The 24,494-nt window shown below is 46.2% G+C and overlaps 1 protein-coding gene across 1 annotated transcript in view; it reads left to right on the top strand.

The window, feature by feature from the left end:
- The window catches only part of REL (REL proto-oncogene, NF-kB subunit), a 330,308-nt gene that overhangs the window by 280,804 nt on the left and 25,010 nt on the right, over positions 1–24,494 (top strand). The gene's annotated exons all lie outside the window — the stretch shown is intronic.

Raw genomic sequence — 24,494 nt, 5'->3', positions numbered from 1 at the left:
CCCTTGACAATCCAATAACTATCCATAACCCAGGGGCGAGGTAAGTTTATAGTATTAGTAACAAGTCAACTCATCGTTTCAAAAGTCATTTAAAAGAAGTACCATCAATTGGATAATAATAACATCTGTTAATTACTGCGCTTATAAATAGCAATCTTGTGAAATGTAGTGTGATATAAAACACAACTTATTATCATTATGATTATTAGAAACCTTTACAAACAATTTAAGGGTTTGGCCTTCAGTAGGGAGTACGAAGTCCCTACAATTTGAGAGATTGAGAGATTCCTTTCATTTGACCTATCCTTGTAGCAACACATCACACTTATCCTACATGCCCACTACCTAATTCCTTGCCCAACTTACACTTCCAGTTCCTGCACATGTTTGCAGACCATAGCAGGAGCAGACAGCAAAAGGGTACACATGTCCCCTGTAGGTATCATATCAATTCATCCCAGGACATTTCCCTTGAAACCATTTCAATAAAAAAAATGTATTTTGAAAAAAACATTTAATTAAAAAACAAAGCCATACAAATACAAATTGGAGAATGCATTTCATTGAAACTTGTAAAATAAGATGAAGGGAAGGAGTGTAGTTTGCATTAGTGGTAAGCTGGTGTTATAAAATTGTCATGGTAAATGCTAAGGATTAAAAAAAAAATCGGTTTATTGATTTTGAATACGATACAAACAGTGGAGTTACCAACAAGGGAGCATAGTTATCATTAGCGATTACACTTTGCATATCATTTTCATATATGGTAGTTACACAACAAATGCAAATAACAGACTATAACATTAGCAATACATATTGCTTAGTTTGTACCCTCCTGCAGTCGCCCATCCACCTCTCCCATCCCAGGAATGTTCCAGCAAAGGAACGTAACTGTATCCTGGTGGTATAGAGAGTTTGGGTACCTAAGAGTATTATGTAGTGGGGCAGGGTACCAGAGCTCAAAAATTGGGAATGATACGGGTGGGTCCTTGGTGTCTGTCGATGTGGTGCTTGTGTGAGGGGAGAAGCTAAGGGGCCAAGCAGCCAGAAAGTAGGGGTGGAGGGTGTGAGGTAAAGCAATGTACTTGGAGCTCTGCTAAAAGAGACACCAGTTACAGTGGCCTCTCATCATCTTTTCCAGTATTACAGTATGGAGTATTGCTGTAGGCCGTGTGCTTTTTCTTCATGGAGCGTACAGCTCTCAGCTCCAGTCCAATATTCTAAGTCTCAGCACCAAGTATTCATAACTGGGGAAGAGGGGACTTCTTCTGGTAGTGATCCCCTTTTGGCAAGTATGAGAGCCAGGTTAGGGAATTTTGTTATACTTTTTAGGTCTCCGGTAAATACCTAACGTACAGGCCTCAATAGTGTCAAGGCACGGTCTAGCAGTGATCAAGGCTGTACCATTTGTGACCTCATCCCAGAAAGCATTTTATTTCGAACAAATCCATAGTATGTGGTACAAGACAGCCGGGTCTACTCGCCTTCTAGAGCAGGCCGTGAATGTGCTGGGGAATACACGTCACAGTTTACTGGGTGCATGTATTATTCTACTAAACCACAGAGATTGACTACTTCCTGATCCCCGTTTGTCTGCCAAAGTACGAACGTCTGTAGTGGCCCCATTCAACGTACAAGTCACCCACTATCTGGATGCCCGTAGCTTCCCTTTGATTTAGCTCTCTAGCCGTCAGTGGACCAGCGGCAGTAGATAGGCCCTTCAGCGCGAGAACAGATGTATATCAGGGCGTCAACTGTGTATACTGCAGACATTGCCGAAGTGTCTGGGCTGCCATCTGTACCAGTACTGGTAGTCCCTTAGTGAGCTTGGTGCTCAGAAGAAGCAAGCCGTTAAAATTGCCAATCTGATGGAGACTACTAGCCGCAGATTCTTTCACGTAGAATTATCCCCAGGCGTGAGACTGGATCCGGAATTTTTTTTGCCACAGCATCCCTGTGCGCCGGGGGAAGGGCAACATCACGTGACTCCGCCCAGGCGTCATCCACATACGTGACGTCAGCGACGTCACATAAGACCCGCCCCGGCGCGCCTACATCAGTTTTTTCCTTTTCCGCGTGCAACGCGGATCCGGTCCTTGCTACGGACCTGTTTCGGGCCCCTTTTTCTCCATTTCTTTTGGTAGAACAGTGTGCGAATGCCTTCGGGCTTCAAAACTTGTACGTTTTGTGGGCGTCTTATGTCAGCGACAGACTCGCACCTCATTTGTATGTGGTGTTAGGGGGAGTATCATGGCACCACTGACTGCGAGGCCTGTCAACAGTTGAAGCCGAAGTCACGGTGGGAGCGCCGCATGAAACTTCTCTCTGCGCGTCTTTCCAGGTCGACGTCCTACCCTCGGTCTGCTTCGGAAGACGGCTTCAGGTTCGGCCGTGGTAGTCGTCCTCGCCCTTTTCCAATGTCACGTGAGCGTCGCTCCCCGGTGGGTAAGTGTCGCAGTTTGTCCCCGGGGGCTGGTTTCCAGCCTGCTGGGGATGTGGACCCTCCGTGGGTGATGCGCCCCGTGTGTCGTCCTATCCACCGTTTCCCAGTGTTGGGGCGTCGAGAGTCCAAATGGAGACATACGCGGCGGCTTTGCAGGCCTCGCTGGCGTCTCCCCCTCCATCCCCTCCTTGGGCGTTGGCGGACCCCTTGCCTTGCGCAGGGCCCTCCGCGGCTCCGGCCCCGGCGCCAACTGGTTCGGAACCAGGCTTGGTGCTGTTGGGGTGCGGCTCCTCTGGGGCACCGCCTTCAGACTACGGCATCTCTGCCTTGCCGCAAACTCCTGCTGGAGTCCCTGTTGTGTCGCGGGAGGTCGCCGGGGCTCGGGTTGCATCCTCGCAGGGGTTGTACCGCTAATTCGTCTTCGGACGCTCCTTCTTCTCCGGAGGCAGCCTGTATGTTGGTGTCATCCTCCCAGGAGACTGGTCGCCGTTTGGTGTCTTTTTCACCGGCGTCGAAGGGCGGCTCCCCGCCCTCCTGAGGCAGAGGTGTTCGTCGGAAGAGTGGCAGGTCCCTCATTCTTCGGCTCCTTCTGACTTCCAGGTCTGGCCCTTGCCGTCCCGCTTGGCCTTGGGGACGGCCGCCTTAGTTTGCATCCGTCGTCCACGGAGGAGCTGCTTTCCCCACCGCGAGGTCCTACAGAGGCAGGTGCGACCTTCGCTCATGCGGTGTCTACGGCTGTGGGCGTCCTGCGTATGGGTGACCCAGTGGCTCACTTTCAGGCGGACCATTTACTGGAGGTCCTCCACCAGGGCTCTGGTGGGAGGGAAATCTTACTTCCCTTTGAAGGTTCCCTCCTTTCTTCCTTGACGGGGGCTTGGCGGCGTCCTGCCTCAGGGGACCCGGTGCCTCAAGATCTTCTGCACCGGCATGTCCCGGCGCCGCATAACCCGTGTGCCTTTCCCTCCAACCCTCCAACCCTCTGCCTCCAGTCCTCTTTTGCAGACTGCTTTTCCCTCCCTGCCACCGCTGTTGACTCCGCGATCCCGAGAGGCCCGCTGGCTTGGCTCTTGGGGGCGCAACATGTTCGCCTCGACCAGCGCTGCCCTGCGGGCTCTGAACACCTTGTGTGTGCTGGCTCGGGCCTCCTCCTGTTTGTGGGACTCGGCTGAGTCTCCGGGATCCGCAGCGTCCCAGGAGAGTGGTCAAGTGGACTTAAGGCATCATGCGTTGGATGGCCGGCAGCTGGCGGCGTTTATTCTGCGCTCCACTCTGGACAGCTCAGAGGTGCTGGGCAGGGCCATGGCTTCCTCGGTCGCTCTCCATCGCCATGCTTGGCTTCGGGATGGAGTATTCCCTGAGAATATTCGGGACTCATTGACCTTCCATTTGATGGCAGCCTGTTGTTCCTTGCCCCGGCCGACTTGAAGAACCGGGTTATTTAAGACCCAGCGGCGTCAGGGGACACGCCCAAAGTCTCCGAGTTCACCTGTCTTCTAAACACAGAGACACGGAATCTTCTTGGTGACGTCAAAGATCGAATTTATTGGCTGCAACCAGAAACAGAGGTCCACGAAGTACAATGGCTGTATATTCGTAGGAGACTGCTCAAATTTTACAAAGCAAGCCATCCTTTTTATGCCAAAAATCACATTCCAGACAAATACCTTACATTTACAAACTGTCCAATCACATGTATCCAAATCAGAGGTATCGCATGGCGGTAAAACCCACTTTTCAGTTGCCCAGCCCACGATTGATCATTGGTCGAACCCAAAATTCTTCATCAGACAGTTCGATCGAAACCCACCATAAAATCGGGCACCTCCCCATCGTAAACAGCCAGAGGAGTAAGGAGCAGAGACAGGTGTGAGTAAGATAAGACATAGTTGTGTGTAATAAAGGGTTTATGATCTCGTGTGCCTTGATTCTCAATCTTGACCAGCTACTGGGAAAGGAACTGGCCTAACAAGTTCGGCTTCAGGCAAGAGGGTTGTTCGCTCGGGTCATTCAGAAGTCAGCTAAAGTGTACGTGTGCTTAAAGACTTGTGTGGCCGAAGTCATCGGCCTATGTGAGGGCAACCACAAAATGGCTGCCGTATACAAAATGGAACCCGAGGGTTCAGAACGAATCCTTAAATACATAGTGAATCCATCGGTGTAATGTGACGAAAACACTCATGCTTGCCGTACTAACTGGTTACGGTTCGCTAATACCAAATTTGTAGCGAAACAATGACCTTTATGAAACGGGTTCAGGATTCACGGAACCTCAGACCCTCCTTTTGCCCTTACATAGGCAATTACCCACACTCACGTTAATCTGAGTCCAGGTCTATATTCATCAGGTCATCAAGATGTTGCTGAAGCATAATCCTATTGCTTAGTACCTCTCTTGGGACAGGGCTCCTCGTACACGTAGTAGCACAGAGGCCACATATATCAGGGGCACACTGTACACAAAGACAGAACAAAAACAGAATCGCTAAAGCTATCCCAATGACCATCAGAATCTTCCATCCCAGGTGGATAACAGTTCCCAGAACCATCCCATTAACGACCAATCTCCTTTATCCACGTGTATAGAATCGGAGATCTTATGTAACTTGGAAATGGCCTGGTATACTGTCGGAGCATTGTCTGGAATGAAAACGCAGCAGCTTGATTGGATCACTTTACATACCCCACCTCGATCCGCAAGTATGACGTCTAACGCAACTCTGTTCTGGAGTGTCATAAGACGATCCGACTGGAGCTCAGCAGTCAAGTTACTAAGGGCACCGGCAGTTTCAATTACGGTGGACTCAACCACTCTCGTCAGCTGCCGTATTTTCTTGCTGTTAACCATCGGTCCCCAAAACGGCAGAAAACCCTTCAAGAAATCTCCATATTCTTGCCCTGTAGTATCTTCCTTACTGAAGACACCTCTAACAATTCTTGTCTTGTGGTAATCTGCCGCGGCTGTATAGGTAGGAGGCAACAGGAACGAGACAAAACATGTGCCCGAGAAGTCAGGGGGCAACCATGTGTACGCTCTATCGTAACAGACAAAATAGGTACCCTTAGCTGCTAGAAACGATGGGGAAGTCTGGGACGCGAAAACATATGTCTCCGTGCAGATACTCTTCCCTAACTGAGCGCTCGGATTCTTGCCATTATCTTGCAGACAAAGATGACCCTGATGGGGTACTATCCAAATCGGAGAGGATCTTTTCGCTCGCTGGTTCTCACTCAGACTAACTCCATATCCAGTCACATTCCATCCAATATACGCTAGTGTCTCTTCTCTCGGGATCGTTTCATAGGAGCTAAACCCTCGGATCATATCGACTACCCTTAACTAGAGCACTATTCTTTGGATTGTCCTTCACAGAACGTAGGGGTTACACTTCACGAGCATAGATGAACATCGTTCTGTATGCCCACACCGAACCATTGTAGCTGAATGGCAGGACCAGGTAAGGAATACCTTTATCAGTAGTATGCGGCATAAGGCCACACACCCAACAGTTAGTCGTGTTTACTACTAGTTGGTGTTGGTGCAGAAGCTGAACAAAGGAGTTATTAACGAATTCCAATCTTCTAATGGATTCATGTTCGGGCAGCGGATGAAAAGAATGTGAAGAAACAGTAGAAGAAGGTATAGGTTGTGTAGTGGGTGCAAACGTCACTTGAAAAGAGAATACAATGTATCCCATTAAAAACATCATTAAACTAAGCAACATAAAAAGACACAATATTTAAAAACATTTTCTGCTCATTATTCGCCACATTTTGCTCTTAAAATTTGTTTCCTTGACAGGTCCCTCCATCTTGAAAAACTCCATCCTCTAATCGTGCTGCTCGCGGCGGTTGGGTGTTCCGTGCTAAGGAATACGCCTGTCAGTCCAGGGAACGCCCTAGGACCAACCAGAACCGTCGACCTTGTGTCTTCGGCTTGCACTCAAAAGACTTGACGCCACGACCCTACAGCTGAACCCGGATGGCGGTTCGAAAAACAAAAATCGGTCAAAACAGTTTCTCAGATGGGAGAGCTGAGTTTCAAAAATAGCAAAAGGAAAAGTTTGGTTACTTTATTTGTCCCATGACTCTTGGTCGCAAATTATAACAGCCCTTATCGGGCAATGTCTGGTCGCGAAACAGCAGTTCAGGCTCAGTGGTGTCCAATCGAACTGACGGTGGCACAGCTTCTTGCAGAAGATCATCGCTTTCTCGCTCAGAACTTGTCCCAATTAAACGTGCATCGCTAAAAGGCAGAAAACGTGGCACAGTGTCAGTTTCCGAATCAGGAATGCCCTCCTGGACCCACCGGTCGTACGGCAGAGGCAAAGGGACCCTCTTACAGTGTATGCCATGGATCCAGTTCTTTTTCCCTTGTACTCGCACTGCAGATCGCGTTGATAGGAGCACCAAGAAGGGACCAATCCAGCGAGGCTGATCGTTCTTTGTCCGCTGGAAGTTCTTGATTAACACCCAAGAGCCAGGATCGATGACATGTCCTGGATCGTCAGAAACCTGAGGCAATGTATCATGAACCTGTTGGTGTAAGACACGCAATTTAGCCGTCAAATCATACAGATAGTCAAGCAATAAAGGGTGTTCAATCTCGCTGAATTTCGTCGGCCTCGGCACTCCCCATATGTTTGCCGGGCGACCAAAAATTATTTCATAGGGACTAAGTCCCACTCGAGAATGTACCGTCATCCTAGTTGACAGAAGTGCTAATGGCAACGCGTCAGGCCATTTAAGACCAGAGCTCGCCTGTATCTTGGCAAGTTTTAACTTAAGAGTGCCATTATAACACTCTACTAGTCCAGCTGATTGTGGGTGATTTGCAGTGTGGAACTTCTGTCGGATACCTAGCCCCTCGCACACTTTCTTCATCACTTGACCCACAAATTCACTCCCATTGTCACTTCAGACCATTCTCGGCAACCCATATCTAGGGAAAAACTCCTTAATAAGGGCTTTAGCTGTGGAGGCCGTGTTATCTTTTAGGGGATATGCTTCTACCCATCTCGAAAAGGCACAAACAACTACGAGCACGTATTTAAGGTTGTTGCATCTCTCCATGTGAATGAAATCTAATTGTAAAACCTCAAACGGATACGTCGGAGGCGCAAAATGACCAGCTGGAGTTGGGGTTCCCTTACCAGGATTGTACATCAGGCAAACCATACAATTCTTGACCACATTCTCTGCACACTTAGGAATCCCAGCATTCTGCCATACTGGAGCCAACAACTTACAAATCCCTTTCACACTGATATGGGCCATTCCATGCGCCATCGTAACCACTGCAAGCACGTACGCATCGGGTAACAACCATCGTTGGTGCTCTGACAACTCAACCCAACAACCATTCGTATCCAATTTGCCCGTACTTTCTCTCCATACGCTCAACTCTCTCTCTGTAGCTTCAGCTTGGATAGACTTCACACTTTCTATCGTATCCTCACACATTCCAACGTCACCAATCCATCTTGCAGGGCCAGCAACATACATTCGACTCATCACATCCCTCGCCACATCTTTTGCAACTTCATCGGCAAACGCATTACCGCGACCAACATCATCGGTAACCTTTTTGTGTGCACTGCATTTCACAATCGCAACTTGCAACGGCAAGGTAAGTGACTCAAGAAGCTCGTTCACCAACTGACCATTCTGAATCTTCGTTCCATGAGACGTGAGGAACCCACTTTCCTTCCACAAGTGTCCAAAACTATGAGCCATATCAAACGCATACTGGCTCTCGGTATATATGGTCACTCTCTTCCCTTTCGATAACACACACGCTCTCGTAAGTGCAATCAACTCGGCTGCTTGAGCTGAATTATGTGGGATACGTGCAGCTTCAACAATCGTATGCAAAGTTGTAACAGCATATGCCGCAGTCGTATCACCATTTGAAAGCTTGAAGCATGAACCATCTTCCCATAAGGTACCATCACACTTCACAAGAGGAGTGTCCTTAAGATCTACTCTCACTTTCGTTTCCTTTTCTGTCCTGAGAAAACAATCATGCTGTTCAGAAACATCTGTTTCTACTGAAATCGGCAATAACGTAGCTGGATTCAACGTATTGCATCTCTTTATGTGCACATGACTCGCTAAAAGTGTCAACTCGTAACCTGACAATCGAGCACTAGTTAAGTGCTGTGTCTTGGTCCTGTTTAACAAGGTATCCACAGCATGTGGCACCATTACAATCAACATATTATTCATCACCAAACCAGCCGACTGTCGAATGGAAACAGCTGCTGCCGCTGTAGCTCTCAAGCAACTCGGTAACGCTCTAGCTACCGGATCCAAAGTCGACGAGAAATACGCGCATGGACGTTGCTTGTCCCCAAAAGATTGCGTCAACACTGACAACGCACATCCCTCTCTCTCGTGGACGTACAGCGTAAAAGGCTTACTGTAGTCGGGGGTACCCAACACAGGAGCCAAATATAATGCATCGCGCAATTCAGAAAAACTCTTCTGACAATCATCAGACCACGGGAGGGGATTCGGCGTATCTTTGCAAGTCAATGCCACCAGAGGTTTGGCCAGCAAAGAAAAATTCGGTATCCATTGTCTGCAATATGACGTGATACCCAAGAAAGCACGCACGTCTCTCTGTGTAATTGGCACACTCATTTTCGCAATCGCTTGAATTCGTGCTGGGGTCAATCTTCTTCCCTCCTTCGATAAGAGATGACCTAAGTAGGTCACTTCTTGTCGACAATATTGTAATTTCGAAAGGGACACCTTGTGGTGGAAATCAGACAAATGACGCAATAATGACAAGGTAGCTTCCTTACAAAGCTCTTCAGTATCGGCAGCGACCAACAAATCGTCAACGTATTGGAGAAGAGCTGCACCATCAGGTAAAGCAATCGTATCAAGCTGTGTTTTTAAAGCTTGACTGTAGATAGAAGGACTCTCGCAGTAGCCTTGAGGAGCTCTCTTAAACCGGAAGCTTCGGCCTCCTAAAGAGAAACCGAAAATATCCCTACTCTCCTCGGCAATCGGGATGCTGAAGAAAGCATTCTTCAAATCAATCACCGAAAACCACGTGGCCGAAGCTGGAATCATTGTCAATAAGGCAGTGATATCTGGAACAACAGGAAACTGTGGCACAACTATCTTATTCACCTCTCTAAGATCGATCACAAACCTGTAAACAGGTGGCTGCGAAGAGTCAGTGCGTTTCAAGACAGGCAAAACAGGGCTGTTGCAAATATTACCTCTTGTTTCCTCAATTACATCTTTCTCAATTAGATCATTGATAATCGCTAGCAACGCTCTTTCACCATCACTGGATATCCTATATTGAGGAATGCGTGGCATTTTAACGTTTGATTTCAGCGTCACAACATACGGCGGTATCTCCAAAAGACCCACATCATTAGGTCCAGTAGCCCAAATAGTGTCAGGAAGAGAAGATAATTCTGTCGGAAGTTGATCCCTCGACAAATACATCGGAGAGACCACTTTCTTACCCAATGTAAGTTGTACTCCCGAAGGAGAACAATACAATGTCGCATACAATCTTTTCTATAGATCCAATCCCAAAAAGTTCTCACCACAACCTGTCGTCAGAATAAGGGGTGCTTCGAGTTCACGAGGTCCAACAGAAAGAGACAAAGGATTAGAAATCGGGTTTCTAACTGGGGCGCCAGAAAAACCTACTGAAACGTTCGTTAAGCCAGACAAAGGTGCGCCAGGGAGTCTAGAGTGCATAATAGAACTCTTCGTAGCACCAGTATCCAACAGAAAAGGTTCTGACACGCCTGATGTAATCACTTCAACATAAGGTCCACTCTGATCTACTGGAACTGAAACAACTCCCTCTCTTTGTCCATGGCTGTCCTAGCAATCATTACCATCCACATTCTCACCTTCTACGTAGTAGTCATCAGCATAGTACTGAGTCGCTACCAGACGTGTTATTCTGCTGATCGAAACAATTCATTGAATTCTGCTGAGGGAAGGAACGCGCGTTCTGGGGAAAACCTCCACGTCCCCTACCTCTAGAAGCTTGCGGAACACCCCGACCTCTTGCGCCAGAAACACCATTCATACGCTGTAACAAAACAGGGCAACTATGTTTAAAATGACCCTCTTCTTTGCAATATGCACATTGATTAGGGACTACAGCGAAAACGCGGTTGAGAAGGCTCAAACCGTTGCGAGTTTCGCTGAAACTGTTGAGGTTGCTGATAATCACGTTGGTTATTACGAGGCGGGTACGCTTGCTGTAAAAGAACTTTTGTCTTCAACTCTTTAGTCTTCTTGTCTGCTTTATCCTTCTCATCCTTATCCCTATTTTCGTAATATTGTGCAGTGGCCAATATCTGTGCTGACGAGGAAACAGCCCAAGAACTCTCTGAATCCTTCAACTTAGTACATAATTCAGGAAGTAAATTATGCACAAACTTATCAACAAACAGCCGTTGACCAGCCTCGGTACTCATGTCCTGACCACTATGGTCAATAAACGTTTCTTCAAACCTAGTGAAGAAATCAGATACGGTTTCATCCTTCTTCTGCTTACACGCAGACAATTTGTCCGAATTTACTCTCATAGGAGGCATTAACGTTTTCATATGAGTAATGATCTTACCAGGAAGTTCTGCGACTAAAGGCTCAGGTTTAGCACCACCAACTTGTCGCGCATCCGCAGCACCAATGTGTCACCTAACTCCTGCGCATGATCAGTATGACGAATCAAACCCCATAAAGGCTGCGGGACCACATTACCAAACAACATGTCTATATCCGCTAGATTCATGATGCATGAGTCTGCAGTCTGTGATAATTCATTATAATACCCTGCAGGATTTTTACGGGGGTCAGGCAAAGTCTACTTAAGAGCCAAAACTTCAGCTCGCTTCCACGGAACATGTACCCAAACACGTTGAAAATGGACTAGTGCAGCTACAATACCAGCATTAACATCGGCCTAAACGGCCTCTTTCCACACCGGAGGAACCTCCCTCATTGGATATTGTCGCACTTTCCTCCTAACAGAAGGATCAGGCTCAAACAACGGCTGAGAAGGAGACTCGCTCCTAAACGACAACAATGTCGCAACTGCTCTCTCAACATCGAGACCCACTATAGTTCCCTTCGCAAACTCAGACTGTACACGGAACAACTCAGGCGGAGTCTGTCCCAATTCACCATCTTCCCATTCTTCACGAAGGAAAGTACACATTTCATCAAAAACATACCTCTGCTTCGGTGCTTCCCATTGACGGAAGACATCCATAACAGATTCTAAATCATATCTCAAAGTATTAGTAACCCATTTACGTACCAAATGATCCAGTACTGTCCGCTCGTCGGGACCAGGCAATTGGCTACGTAATTGTTTACGCTCTGAAACAGGGGTCCTACCTAGTGACCCAAAGAGAGGGGAAAGGAGACCGGTAACTGTATCAGTCATCCTCTGTCGAACAGAAGGAGAAGTTGACAGTAGGACAGGAGAGTGAGAGGAAACCAATATAAGAGCAGTAGCAGAAGAAGTAGCAAGAACAGGAGACAAAGTCGTAAGAATTGGAGACGGAGCAGGTAGCAAAGTCGGCGGCCCTTGAGAAGGCTGCGCCAGAGGAATGGGAGCCAACTGAAGAGGAGCTGGCGGTTGTGCAATAGCGAGAGGAGGTTGCGCAACTAGAGGTTGCGGAGGTGCTGTAGCATTCTGAGCATAAGGGGGTGGCGAATTCAACAAATGTGACATCAAAGGGTCTTTCACAAGATCCTTCATCGCATCTTGCTGAAGAGGCGGCAAAACTGGATAGCATTTATCTATCACCATTTTACGTTGCCTGTGCAACTGCTCACTCGCTTGTTCTTCTTCATTATCTTTAAACTGTATAGCATCTTGCATTATCGAGATACCCTTTTCTCTTTTATTTTTCTTCGCTAATTTAATTTTTTTCTGTTTGGCTTCCTTTCGCCATAGGCGGAAAGAGTCAAACATCGCCGGCCGGGCTTTCTTCTTAAAAAGTCTAACCTCTAGATTATCTAAAACTTCCGTGTCAAAACTACCGTATTGGGGCCATTTGAGGACACCGTCCTTTCTTGTGTACCTAATCCATACTTCATTATACGTGATGGGGCCCACGCCATGTTTCACATAGAGCTCATAGGTTGGAGTTCCAATCGGAGGATCCGGACACGAATCCTCCAATCGGGAATCCCTATTACGACCACAACAAAATATTCTTCCAAGTCTGCTAAGACCAGGCATCTTCGCTCTCTAGTCTAGCTTCAAACTTCAAGGGAGTATCGAATACGATAGTCTCGTGAATACACAAGCCCCTATGCTTTCGAGCTTGCAAGTCCCAAATCAAAGATCAACGAGTTCCAAATCAAAGATTCCCAAGGGATACCCAAAAACAAAGACTAAGGACTGGGAGATGCTCCACTCATACTTAACTGAAGTATCGATGACGTCGCCAGAAGATCCGTCTATCGTCTCGCTCTACAAATCATCAAAGGCTCCAAGACAGGGCGACAGTCAGGGCAGCAGTCCTTCGTAGCCGTCGGAAAGCGGGGAACCTCGCAGCAAAGACTTTTGGACCACGACGACATACAGGGGTCGATGAAGTGGCAGGCCTTCCTCCAGAATTTCCACACGAAGCTCCTCACGATCTTCAGGCTTGGACCGGTACCGCTGAAGTCGCCCGATGTTGGGCGCCAAATGATAGAACCGGGTTATTTAAGACCCAGCGGCGTCAGGGGACACACCCAAAGTCTCCGAGTTCACCTGTCTTCTAAACACAGAGACACGGAATCTTCTTGGTGACGTCAAAGATCGAATTTATTGGCTGCAACCAGAAACAGAGGTCCACGAAGTACAATGGCTGTATATTCGTAGGAGACTGCTCAAATTTTACAAAGCAAGCCATCCTTTTTATGCCAAAAATCACATTCCAGACAAATACCTTACATTTACAAACTGTCCAATCACATGTATCCAAATCAGAGGTATCGCATGACGGTAAAACCCACTTTTCAGTTGCCCAGCCCACGATTGATCATTGGTCGAACCCAACATTCTTCATCAGACAGTTCGATCGAAACCCACCATAAAATCGGGCACCTCCCCATCGTAAACAGCCAGAGGAGTAAGGAGCTGAGACAGGTGTGAGTAAGATAAGACATAGTTGTGTGTAATAAAGGGTTTATGATCTCCTGTGCCTTGATTCTCAAACTTGACCAGCTACTGGGAAACAAACTGGCCTAACAAGTTCGGCTTCAGGCAAGAGGGTCGTTCGCTCGGGTCATTCAGAAGTCAGCTAAAGTGTACGTGTGCTTAAAGACTTGTGTGGCCGAAGTCATCGGCCTATGTGAGGGCAACCACAAAATGGCTGCCGTATACAAAATGGAACCCGAGGGTTCAGAACGAATCCTTAAATACATAGTGAATCCATCGGTGTAATGTGACGAAAACAAAAGAAAAACGCGTGGTTTCCCAGGTGAATCCACCTCCATTGATTCAAAAGCCCTCGCAAATAGAGGACTCTAATCGGTGGAATTGGTTGCATAACGCTTTATCATCTAAATCCACAGATAACCCCAAACTGTTTCAGCACCTTTAACAATCAATTGAAAATTATCTCATGGAACGCTGCCGGGATACACAGTAGTCCAGAGAAATTCGAGTTTCTGTTCTCGTTGGGTGCAAATGTGATCTGCATTCAAGAAACTTGGTGTATTAATAGAATTGATGTTAGAAAGGATTATTTTGTGTTGGAGGTCCCGGCGGTTGCTTCTAAGAAAGGGCATGCTAAGGGGGGTATTGCGTGCATGTTATCAAATAAATGGAATTGGAAATTCTCTCAGTATATTGACCCAAGTAACCTTTTCCAAGCCATAACTATAGCTAATCTTCCTACCCCCTTAAAGATGGTGTCTGTTATAATTATTAATGTTTATATCCCTCCGGAAGAGGGTTTTAACGTTGTGTTGAAGCAGGTTTTTCAATATATTGGCCAGGTTAAAAAAATATCACCTTCTTCAGAAGTTATACTTGTGGGTGACTTAAATTGTAAAATATCTAACTCTAGTATGAACCTTTTTAGAAATAAAGCCAAAGAAGAGGCGCATTTTATTCCTCAGTCCCTTTTCCCTGACAAAATAATAACTAATAAAAGAGGGAAGATCCTGTTGGAGGAACTTTCTGCAGTCGAGGGGCTTATCTTAAATGGGAGACTCCCCTCGGACGTACCTGCAAAATTTACGCATAAATCTCACAGTAAGTCCTCTATAATTGATTATGCGATCTCGGACTTTAATATGTTTTCACGTATCCTGGATTTGATGATAGTCCCCACGACATTGAGTGATCATAATATAATACTCCTGACTATCTCCCTAAAACCCCCTAGTACGGCTTCATGGGCGATTAATAGCAAAGATATAGCCTTTCATGCTTCCTCTGGTAGATGTTTTTGGAATCCATTTTTAATTTCTGGGGTGCATGTTATTCTATGTAAAACCATAGCAGACTTGCACGCTTGGTATGGCTCGGAAATTGCTAGTTTTGAGATCTTTATGCGGAACATCATATCGGATGTAAAAAAGGTTAGAGGTCCCCCGAAGCGGGTATACATGCCCAGTGCCTTGTGCACACTGAATAAAGAAATAAATAAATTAGTCCGAGCACAATTCTTATACAGATCTGGGGAACGGGGAAAAGAACTTTTGAGGTTAAAAAGAAAGAGAGTTAGACTAAAAGCGAAATTAAAAAAGGAAAAGGAAGATTTAGTCTGGATCAATCTAAGGGAAGCAGTAGCGCATGGTAAGATCCGCAAATTTTGGTCCATAATCGGGATGGGATGTGGCAATAGATTAATTCCTTGCCCAATCCCTATTACCGAAGATGTTTGGTCTGCCTATATTTGGGATCTTTATGGGGGGTATGGTACTTTAGTGGATACTAGCCTCCCCGATATAGTCACCGATGGAGAAATTAAGTATCCATCAGAGGAAACAATAGTGGCGGCCATAAAGAACATGCGCTCGTCCGGTGCAATGGGGCCGGACGAACTCCCCATGACGGTCCTGAAGCAGGAGCCCTCCCTCTGGAGTAAAATACTTTATCCTCTATTTAAATCCTGTTTTGATTCGAAGAAGGTTCCAGTATCCTGGAGGGGTAGTATCCTGGTTCCTATCTTTAAGAAGGGCTCAAGGGATATCCCTGGTAATTATCGTCTGATTGCTCTCCTCGACTCAGTCGGTAAGATCTTTGCGAAGTGTCTTTTAAATCTACTTTCGGACTGGGTGGAGGAGAATAATATTTTACCACGCGAACAAACGGGATTCCGTAGGGAGCACGGCACTCTAGACAATCTGACCACCCTTCATGTGATATTGGACAAGTATACGCAGGTGAGAGGAGGAGTTGTGTATGCAGCTTTTATCGATTTCTCCACAGCGTTCGATAGAGTGGATCGCAGAACACTGTGGAGAAAATTATCAACTCTTGGAGTTCCCCCATACTTGTTAGAACTTGTTCGCACATTACATACGGATACCTGGTGTAGGGTGTTGCAGGGGGGAGAAAGGGGTCTCTCTGACCGTATTCCTTCCTTAAACGGCCTGAAACAGGGTTGCCTTTTGGCGCCTCTGTTATTCTCCCTATATACGCAGGATTTACCTGCAGCCGTATCTGTCTGTGAGGGCATTGCCCCAGTGATAGGGGGGGCCTCCATTTCCTGCCTGATGTATGCCGACGACATTCTTGTTTTGGACTTAACACCTAAAGGTTTAGCAAATAGGTTGCAAGCACTCCATGCCTTTGCAGTTTCCCACTCTATGAAGATTAACATATCTAAAAGCAAAATTATGTGCATAGGGGGGAAAAAGTTGTGCCGTTCGGAAAATTTTGGGTGGACCATTGGCGGTCAAAAGTTGGAGGTAGTCAAAACTTACACCTTCTTGGGAAAAATTATTGCGGCCAACCTGAGCGAGAGGCCTCATATTGATCACTGTTCTCGAAAGGCCCTCGCACATGGTAAAGGCATAAATTCACTATACGTAGCAACTGGTAAAAGACATTTCTCTTGTATGCTTGAGGTTTATAGGGCTAAGATCCCCGCTACCCTTCTTTATGGTATTGAACTCGTTGAGTTAAAACTCTGGGATTTCTGCCACAAAACTGAAGGGAAACTCTTAAGATCCTTGGCTTCATTAAACACCAATTGCTCTTTGGCAGCTTGCAGACTTGAGTTTGGGCTAAGGAGCAGTTGGGTTCAGGGATTATGTGCTCTGGTACGTTGGGTGGCCTCACTGGCCAGAGCAGAACCGGGGACGATGAGAGCTCTACTTAAAAGCGAATTATTAGGCAACTTTAAAGAGTTTTCACAACTTGTAAAGAATTTCAGAAAAGCGGTGACTCTTCTGAAACTAGATGAAAGTACTCTGTTCCGGCTCTCTCGAGCGCAACTAAAAATCCTGCTAAAACAGGCATCTTGGGAACTAGGCTTTCAATTAGATAAGAATGAAATACAAAGAAAAGGGGGTTGTGATCTTCTTATTAACTCATATGTTGCCAAGAAAGCCCAAGCCTACGTATTATGGAATATACCTCATGGCATTAGAAGGTTGTGGTTCCTCATTCGTCATGACCTATTACCATTAAATGTACTTCTATCCAAATGGTATGGAACATCTAAAATGTGCAATTTTTGTTACCTAAGTATACAGGATCGTATGCATGTTTTGTTGATTTGTCCGGCACTTCGCACTTTGCGCCTTAAATGGCTAAAACCAATTTGCATCCGCTTGGGTATTTCCAATGTAAATATCTTCCTACAATCTTTATACTCGCCCTTAAATGAAATGTTCTGCTTCTACATTTTTAAATTTTTTAAAGGATTTTTAGATATTTATTAATATGTTATCTAATTTAACTTTTGTCAGCCTTTTGTGGTACTCTTGTTAATGGATGATTCATGGACTTGTATAACACATGTTTATGGAATATTATGTTTGAATTTGTAGTTAACCTTGAACATGTTACACGTGTTTTCTTTTTTCTTTTATGTGGCCCTCTACGAGAGCCAAAACATAAATAAATAAACTTTGAACTTTGACGAAAACACTCATGCTTGCCGTACTAACTGGTTACGGTTCGCTAATACCAAATTCGTAGCGAAACAATGACCTTTATGAAACGGGTTCAGGATTCACGGAACCTCGGACTCCGCCATCCAGAGGCTCTTCGCAGGGCTCCGTCCTCCTCCTCCTCCGCATTATCATCCTCCTCCTCCGTCCCCTCCTCAGTGACTCCTGAGTTTGGTTGATTCTGGGCCTTCTTAGGCCGGTTGTTCTGGCTGTGGAGTGTGTTTCTGGACATTTGCGTCCTTCCTTGGGACTTTGGCATTGTTGGCTTCTGGACGTCCCTTTTGTTGATTATGTGTGTGTGTGTTGAAATTGTTGCGCAGACTTGGCCCTGAGATTAGGCCTTCTGCTTGCTTGGGCTGCTTGTCAAGCCTTTCGTGGGGGTGTTTTGTTCCACGTGGCTCTTTTGTTTGATCCTCCGCTGCGGAAGTTCTTCCAATGAGGGTTCCCATATTTTGGTACTTATCGTACCCTAGATCTTATGGCTTGCGCTCTGCTGGAGGGTTCTGGTCGCCTTCGGGTGCCTGTTCTCCATGGAGTTTGTGTAGGTTGCTTTCCTCCTTGAGGTCGTGTGCGCGGCCACTCGTAGTGGTGTGCCCGGGCTTCTCCTCCTCTCCCTGCTCCTGCGGTCTGGGATGATCCTATGTTCTCCTTTGCCAGGCGCCACCTACTCGGCCTTCCTGGGGCCCCGGGCTGTTCTTCTTGCTTCTGGTGGCTTTTGACTGCCAGCGCTGTTCTGGCGGGCAGGTTGTTCTTCACCTGGAGTGGGTTTGCCTTCTTTCCTTGCTTCCTTGGGTCTTCTAGGCTTCTTCTTCTTCTTCCTCCCTTCCTGTCTTGGCATTGGGTGGAAGCTGTGTTGCCTTGTGGGGGAGTGGGGTGCTTCGGCCTCTCCGACCTTGCCCTTGGTTCCTCAGCTGTGAGTGTACGGGCCTCTTCAGCCTTCTTTTCCCTCCTCATCCTCTTGGGGTCGGTGGGGTTCTGCTTGTGGGAGTTTCCCTTGCCTGGCAGGGACGAGGTTCTACCTGGTCCACAGATCTTGTCCCCTGTGGGGCCCTCTATTCTGTATTGGCTGGTGGGGTCCTTTGGCAGACCCTCCTTCCATGGGGTATTGCTAGGGTATCTATTCTACGTGAAGGAATCTGCGGTTAGTAGTCTCTATCAGATGTACAAGTTACTTACCTTCTGTAACGATGTATCTGGTAGAGACGATTCTAGCGGCAGATTCCTTCACGGCCTGCCCTTTCTCCCCGATTCTTTGAGGACCCTTGGGTTGGTCTTCGGTACTCGCCTCCCGGTGGGGGCTGTGTCTCCTGTGAGTGCCTTCTTTGTTCTTGACGGATGTCTCTGTCTAGGGGCGGTTCATTCCTCCTTGGTTCTTTGGAGGATGGGGTTCCGGTGCTCTGGTGCCATGCTACTCTGGCTACTCCAGGTTTGGGAGGGATTGCTTTCTATCCCTGTCCTCCCCTCCCCTCCCTTCCTTCCATTGCTATTCTCTAATTAAGGGTCATCTGGCCATGTTTTCCCCTTGTCCCTTGTGGGTGGTTGCCCTCTATGTTTGGGTGGCTTGGAGGTTTGTTGTCCCTGTCTGTCTTGGGACTGGTCCCCTTCCTTGCTCAGGATGGGGGTGGTAGGTCTACTACGTGTGCTATGACCTTTACGCATATTTCTTGCCTCTGGGGCACAGGAGTGGGAGGCTGTCTATGTACTGGCAGGGTGGCTGCGCAGAGCTCTGCTTGCTCTTTCTTCTTCCCTGTCTTTGGGTTCTATGGTGATGCCACTACTCTGTGTGGTATTGTTAGTCACCGCTTCTTTCCAATTTTCTGATCTTCGCTCACTGTTTCCATGCTTCCACAGTTTTTTATCTGGTAATTCCGCGTTGTGGTGCGGAAAAGTTCTCTGAAGAAAACTGACTTAGGCGCGCCGGGGCGGGTCTTATGTGACCTCACGTACACGGACGACACCTGGGCGGAGTCGCGTGATGTCGCCCCGGCACGCTGGGATGCTGTGGCAAAAAAGTTTCTAGATCCAGTCTCACGCCTGGGAATAATTCTACGTGAATGAATCTGCGGCTAGAACCGTCTCTACCAGTTACATCGTTACCGAAGGTAAGTAACTCGTACTTCTGTATGCGCTCATCGGTGTCTCGTCAGGTGGTGTCCTGTCATCCAGCAGGTCACCCATTGTAATTTGGCCGTAAAGAAGTAACTACAGAAGTATTGGGGCACTTATGGATCTCTTGCTTGGTAGGTGTCGTATTTTGAATAGGCTAATTCTTCGCTGGCTGCTTCTCTAAATAATATAAATTAGGAGGGAGTCCATTTGCTTAAAATATGGCGATTGTATTAGCAGAGGGAGGTTAGCAAAGTAATTCAATAAACGAGAGAGGATCACCATTTTTATCGAAGATGAACTCAGACAATCAGCCACAATTATTTTCAAGTTATTGAGAACACTGAATCCTCCCCACTAATGCAGAAAAAGTCCATGCTAAGGGAACTAAAACTGGTCGCTTACTGGCGTAGCTTATTCATTCCCCCCAACACTCTATTTCTGCTATTAGAAACCAAGCAGGGATGTTGGTCCATTAACAGAGTGCAATTAATGAAGCGTTCAGGGAATAATACGCCCATTTATACTCTGCAGCCCTAGACACGCTGGTCTCAACCACAGATGATTTTCTATCTGACACTCCTATCCCCGAATATCCTGAGAGGTGACAGAGGTCCTATAACCTCGATATCAGAACAAGAAGCTAGGCTTGCAATTCTTTTCCTGGCCAGGAATAAACACCTGGCTCTGAATTGAATTGTATGCAGCCTATGAAATGCTGTTAGAGCCTAGGCTACTCAAGCTTTATAATGCGGTGAAAGGACACCTATTTATCATAACAAATTAAGCAGTGGCCACTTCCATCCCTAAACCTGGGAGGGATCCTCTGAGCTGATCCTCTTCCAGCCCTCTTTACATAGCAAAACACTGATTACACAATACTTAGTAAAATCTTAGCTGATAGATTCCTCCTTTTGCTTCCAATACTCATACATGCAGACCAAAATGGCTTCACCCCAGGTTGAAATATGTCCCATAACATCACACAACTCTACTAACTCCTGGACGAGGCCCTACTGACTGGCCCGAATTAGTCTGCATAGGTCTTGATCTCGCAGATGTGGGGGAAAATAAGTACCCCATTGCAAGAGATACATATGTGTGTATATGTTTGTGTATTGGTGAAAATTGGAGAAACAGCAGTAACCTGTCACTAGAGGTTTTATGGGAGAGTACCCAATGGTAAGTGAAGTTGGGAAAGTGAAGTACCCTGTTTTGAGGAGTTGCATGGATTAGTACCCCAGTGTGTGCTAAGTTGGGGAAGAGAAGTACCTTGTGAGATGTAGCATAGGGGAGTACCCTGTGGGTGTATTAAGCTGAAGAAGAGTATTACCCTATCATTAGAAGTTGTATGGGTAGGTACCCCGCCAGTGCGATGTGGGAAAAGTGAAGTACCATGTGGCTAGATGCTGCAAGGTGAAATACCCCAGTTGAGTGAAAATGTGGTAAAGTGTAGTATCACATTGTGTTGTTGGTGATAGTCACAGGTTTCGACTGAGTGTTGTGGATTATAGTCACAGGTTTCGCCTGAGTTGTCATTCTGTACACATGGGAAGATTTGACAGGTGTGTGGTACAGGAGGCAGAGTATGTCTGTGATTGTTTTGTGGTGCGTTTTATTCAGTTTGCTTATAGTTTAGTCAGTTAGTGCTATGTTTGAATGGTAGTGTTTGATGTAGCTCTAGTGTTTAGGAGGTGAATGCTTCTTTATATGCTCACATGGTCATGTCACAGTGTTTGTATTGCTATTCTGCTCTAATGTTTGGTTGTTATGTTCTGTCAATATTATTTCAGTATGAATCTACTGATGGCTATCTTGACTTTTTCTTGTGCTGTTTCTAGAGGGAATGGTACTGGGTGCAGATAAAGTACTTTCTTTAGCATAGCACTAGGTCATGTTGGTTTGGGCAGTTAGTTTGACTGGGTGTGGAGTGTGTTGGAGTGCTGGGCTACACCTTTTTGTGCTGTAGTGTGTTGCCCATGTGAGGATGCATGTGCATTGCTTGTGAACGATCTAGATGTGTGACATCTTGTTGTGCTGTATGGTTTAGTAAAGTGAGGTGTGTCTGTCTGGAGACATTGTGTATGAATTATGAATGTAGTTGTGGTGACAGGTTATGTGTTGGAATATGTTGGAATAAGCACAACAGAACAGAGTGGTGTTGGCTCTAGAACAACCGCACTAGTGCTAGTGTTGGATATATCATGTAATAGCGATCAACTCTTTGTGTTCCACTGCCCGGTAACCACTGTACGTATACAAGAAATTCTACTGAAGAGGGAACGCCAAGTATTTTTACACAGTCTTAATCTCAAGATTCAGATTAATTCACAAATAAATCACACAAATGATTATTTTAGTCCATAAAAGAAGAGGGAGCTAAACGATTTCCAGTTAGAACGTCTTTCTTAATGTTTCATCAATAATCCGCACTTCAGCTCATCCAACGCGTTTTGTCCTTTAAAGACGGGTAGTTTCTTCCAAGTGGGATCTGCAGAGTAATGCCCTTCTAGTATGCAACAGCGCTGGTGCTGGGTTATGGTTTCTCTCGCTAGAGAAACCATTATCCGGCAACAGCGATATCAATCATACTAACCATGATGAAGTACTTTACAGGATGAAATACATTGGCTGGGCTGGAGTGCATGATATTGACAAACATTAATAAATACTTTGTTATGTGGACTAAAAGAAGAATCATTTGTGTGATTTAATTGTGATTTAATCTGAATCTTGTGACTAAGATTGTGTAAACATACCTGAAGCATTACCTCTTTGTTAGAACTGGCTATTTCTGGTAGGCTAAGGCTGACGCCAAAGCCAGGCAGAAACCACCATTCTAGTCAGGGCAAGGGAGTCACACGCCAAGATAACCCCTGCTCACCCCCTTGGTAGCTTGGCACGAGCAGTAAGGCTAAACTCGGAGGCAATGTGTAAAGCATTTGCGCCAGCACACAATAGCAACAACATCCTAGGCACACCACAAAAGGAACTCCACCCAAGGTTATGAAAATAACTTCTGTATTGTCAAAAATCACATCAGATAAAAATCACACATGTACATTGTGCCAACTGGCACGGGCAATATTCATAAGGGATTATTTACAAGACAGGTGTGGTAAATAAATAAATAATACCCTATTTTTGACTAAGCATATAGTATAACAGATAGCTCAATAAATAAGAGTCAAGATTCGAGGTAGTAGGAGTTTCTGCAGGTTTTTTACAGCATAAGGACAGGATCAGGACAACCTGCATGGGAACAGAGTGACAGGGCCCAGCAGGACAACTGGGGCCCAGCAGCTGCCGGGGCTTGATCTGGGATGAGCGCGCTAACTTTTAATAACAATACATTGACTTATATACATAGCGCAAACACATAGCATTACATTGCAGTAGGCGTAACAGTGGGTGGAGCAGAAGGCGTGACGCGTAGCAGTCGCGAAAGATAACAGTAAAAAGAGGTGTAACTGGGCGTATACATAGACATGTGGTGCAAACGTAACAGAATATGTCATGAATGGGCGGAAACATTGGAGGGGGCTACCTAAGGAGCCGGGACCTCTAACCTAATGGTGCGCGAAAATTGGCAATGACGTGTTACTAGGAGAAGCTGGGGCTACGAACTCTGTGCTAGGAGCAGAGACTAGAGTCTGGAGGGTCGGAGCGACATGTACCTAAACCCTATCTGGTATCTGATGTTTAGGGAACATGTTGATATAAACTAGAAGTCATGAGGGGAAAAGCTAACTTGATTCTAAGACTGGACCATGCATTATTCTACATGTAGTGCGTGATGAAGAATATTAAATGACCATTAATACAGTATTTCTCTAACGTGGAGCCGAATAGGCTAGACAATGACGGAAACTATTGATGCAGTTCAGTAGCTTAGGAATGCAGAGAAGAAGGACTGAACTGATAGCTGGAATCATAACATACTCTTGGCAGACTCAGAGGCAGAGCCAAGCTGCACCGGGCACTGCGAGGCAGGAAGTAAGTGAAGGGTCGAGGATACAGGTGGGGGCTGTACCGCTCCTCAGCGAGGCTTTCAGGAGACAGGAGCTGAATCCAGGGTCCGGGCCCTTTTGAGGCCTGGAAACGGGGACTTTATAATGGAATAACGTGCACACTGGGAAACGTGGCAACATTACTTTACATATGCCTGATATTCGTAGTATTCACGAAGACTGGAAACTAGCATACTAAAGGTGGACACAACTGGAATTGCGTCATTAATCGGACATGGGGAATAACATATGCATATTGGTCATGCACACATAACATATGATGGATGAGGCGTAGGGACACAGAACATGGCAAAATTTACTTTTCCACATTCCCTCCTTGTCACTACGTTTCCATCAGGAAACATCAATATTCATGATACCGTCTATCATTTCATACAGTACCATTTGCTCGTCTCGAATTGTCTTGGAACGGGATTTAGAACGGGGCTTGGGACTAGGAATACAAGAGGTAGCACACATGCTGCAAATCGCAGGGCCACATTGTATACAGAGGCAGCAGCTAAATATGATCGCTACTGCTATACTTAGAAAGGACAGGACTTTCCATCCCCAGGCGGAAATTATATTCCAGAACCAACCGGACCATGTCCAGGTGCCTGGATCTTGGTGTAACAGATGGGCAATTTTATGGAGTCTGGTTATAGCTGAATAAACAGACGGCGCGTTATTTGGAATGAAAATGCAGCAACTAGATCCGATGACTCTACAGGCCCCGCCCCTATCGGCCAGTATGACGTCAAGGACGAGACGATTTTGCAAAACGACAAATCTCATAGCAGATTGTTCTTCGG

This window comes from Lissotriton helveticus, chromosome 6, assembly GCF_964261635.1.
Source record: "Lissotriton helveticus chromosome 6, aLisHel1.1, whole genome shotgun sequence".
NCBI classification, from domain to species: domain Eukaryota; kingdom Metazoa; phylum Chordata; class Amphibia; order Caudata; family Salamandridae; genus Lissotriton; species Lissotriton helveticus.
The sequence above is the reverse complement of the archived record's forward strand: the minus strand, read 5'-3'. Positions and strand labels throughout refer to the sequence as shown.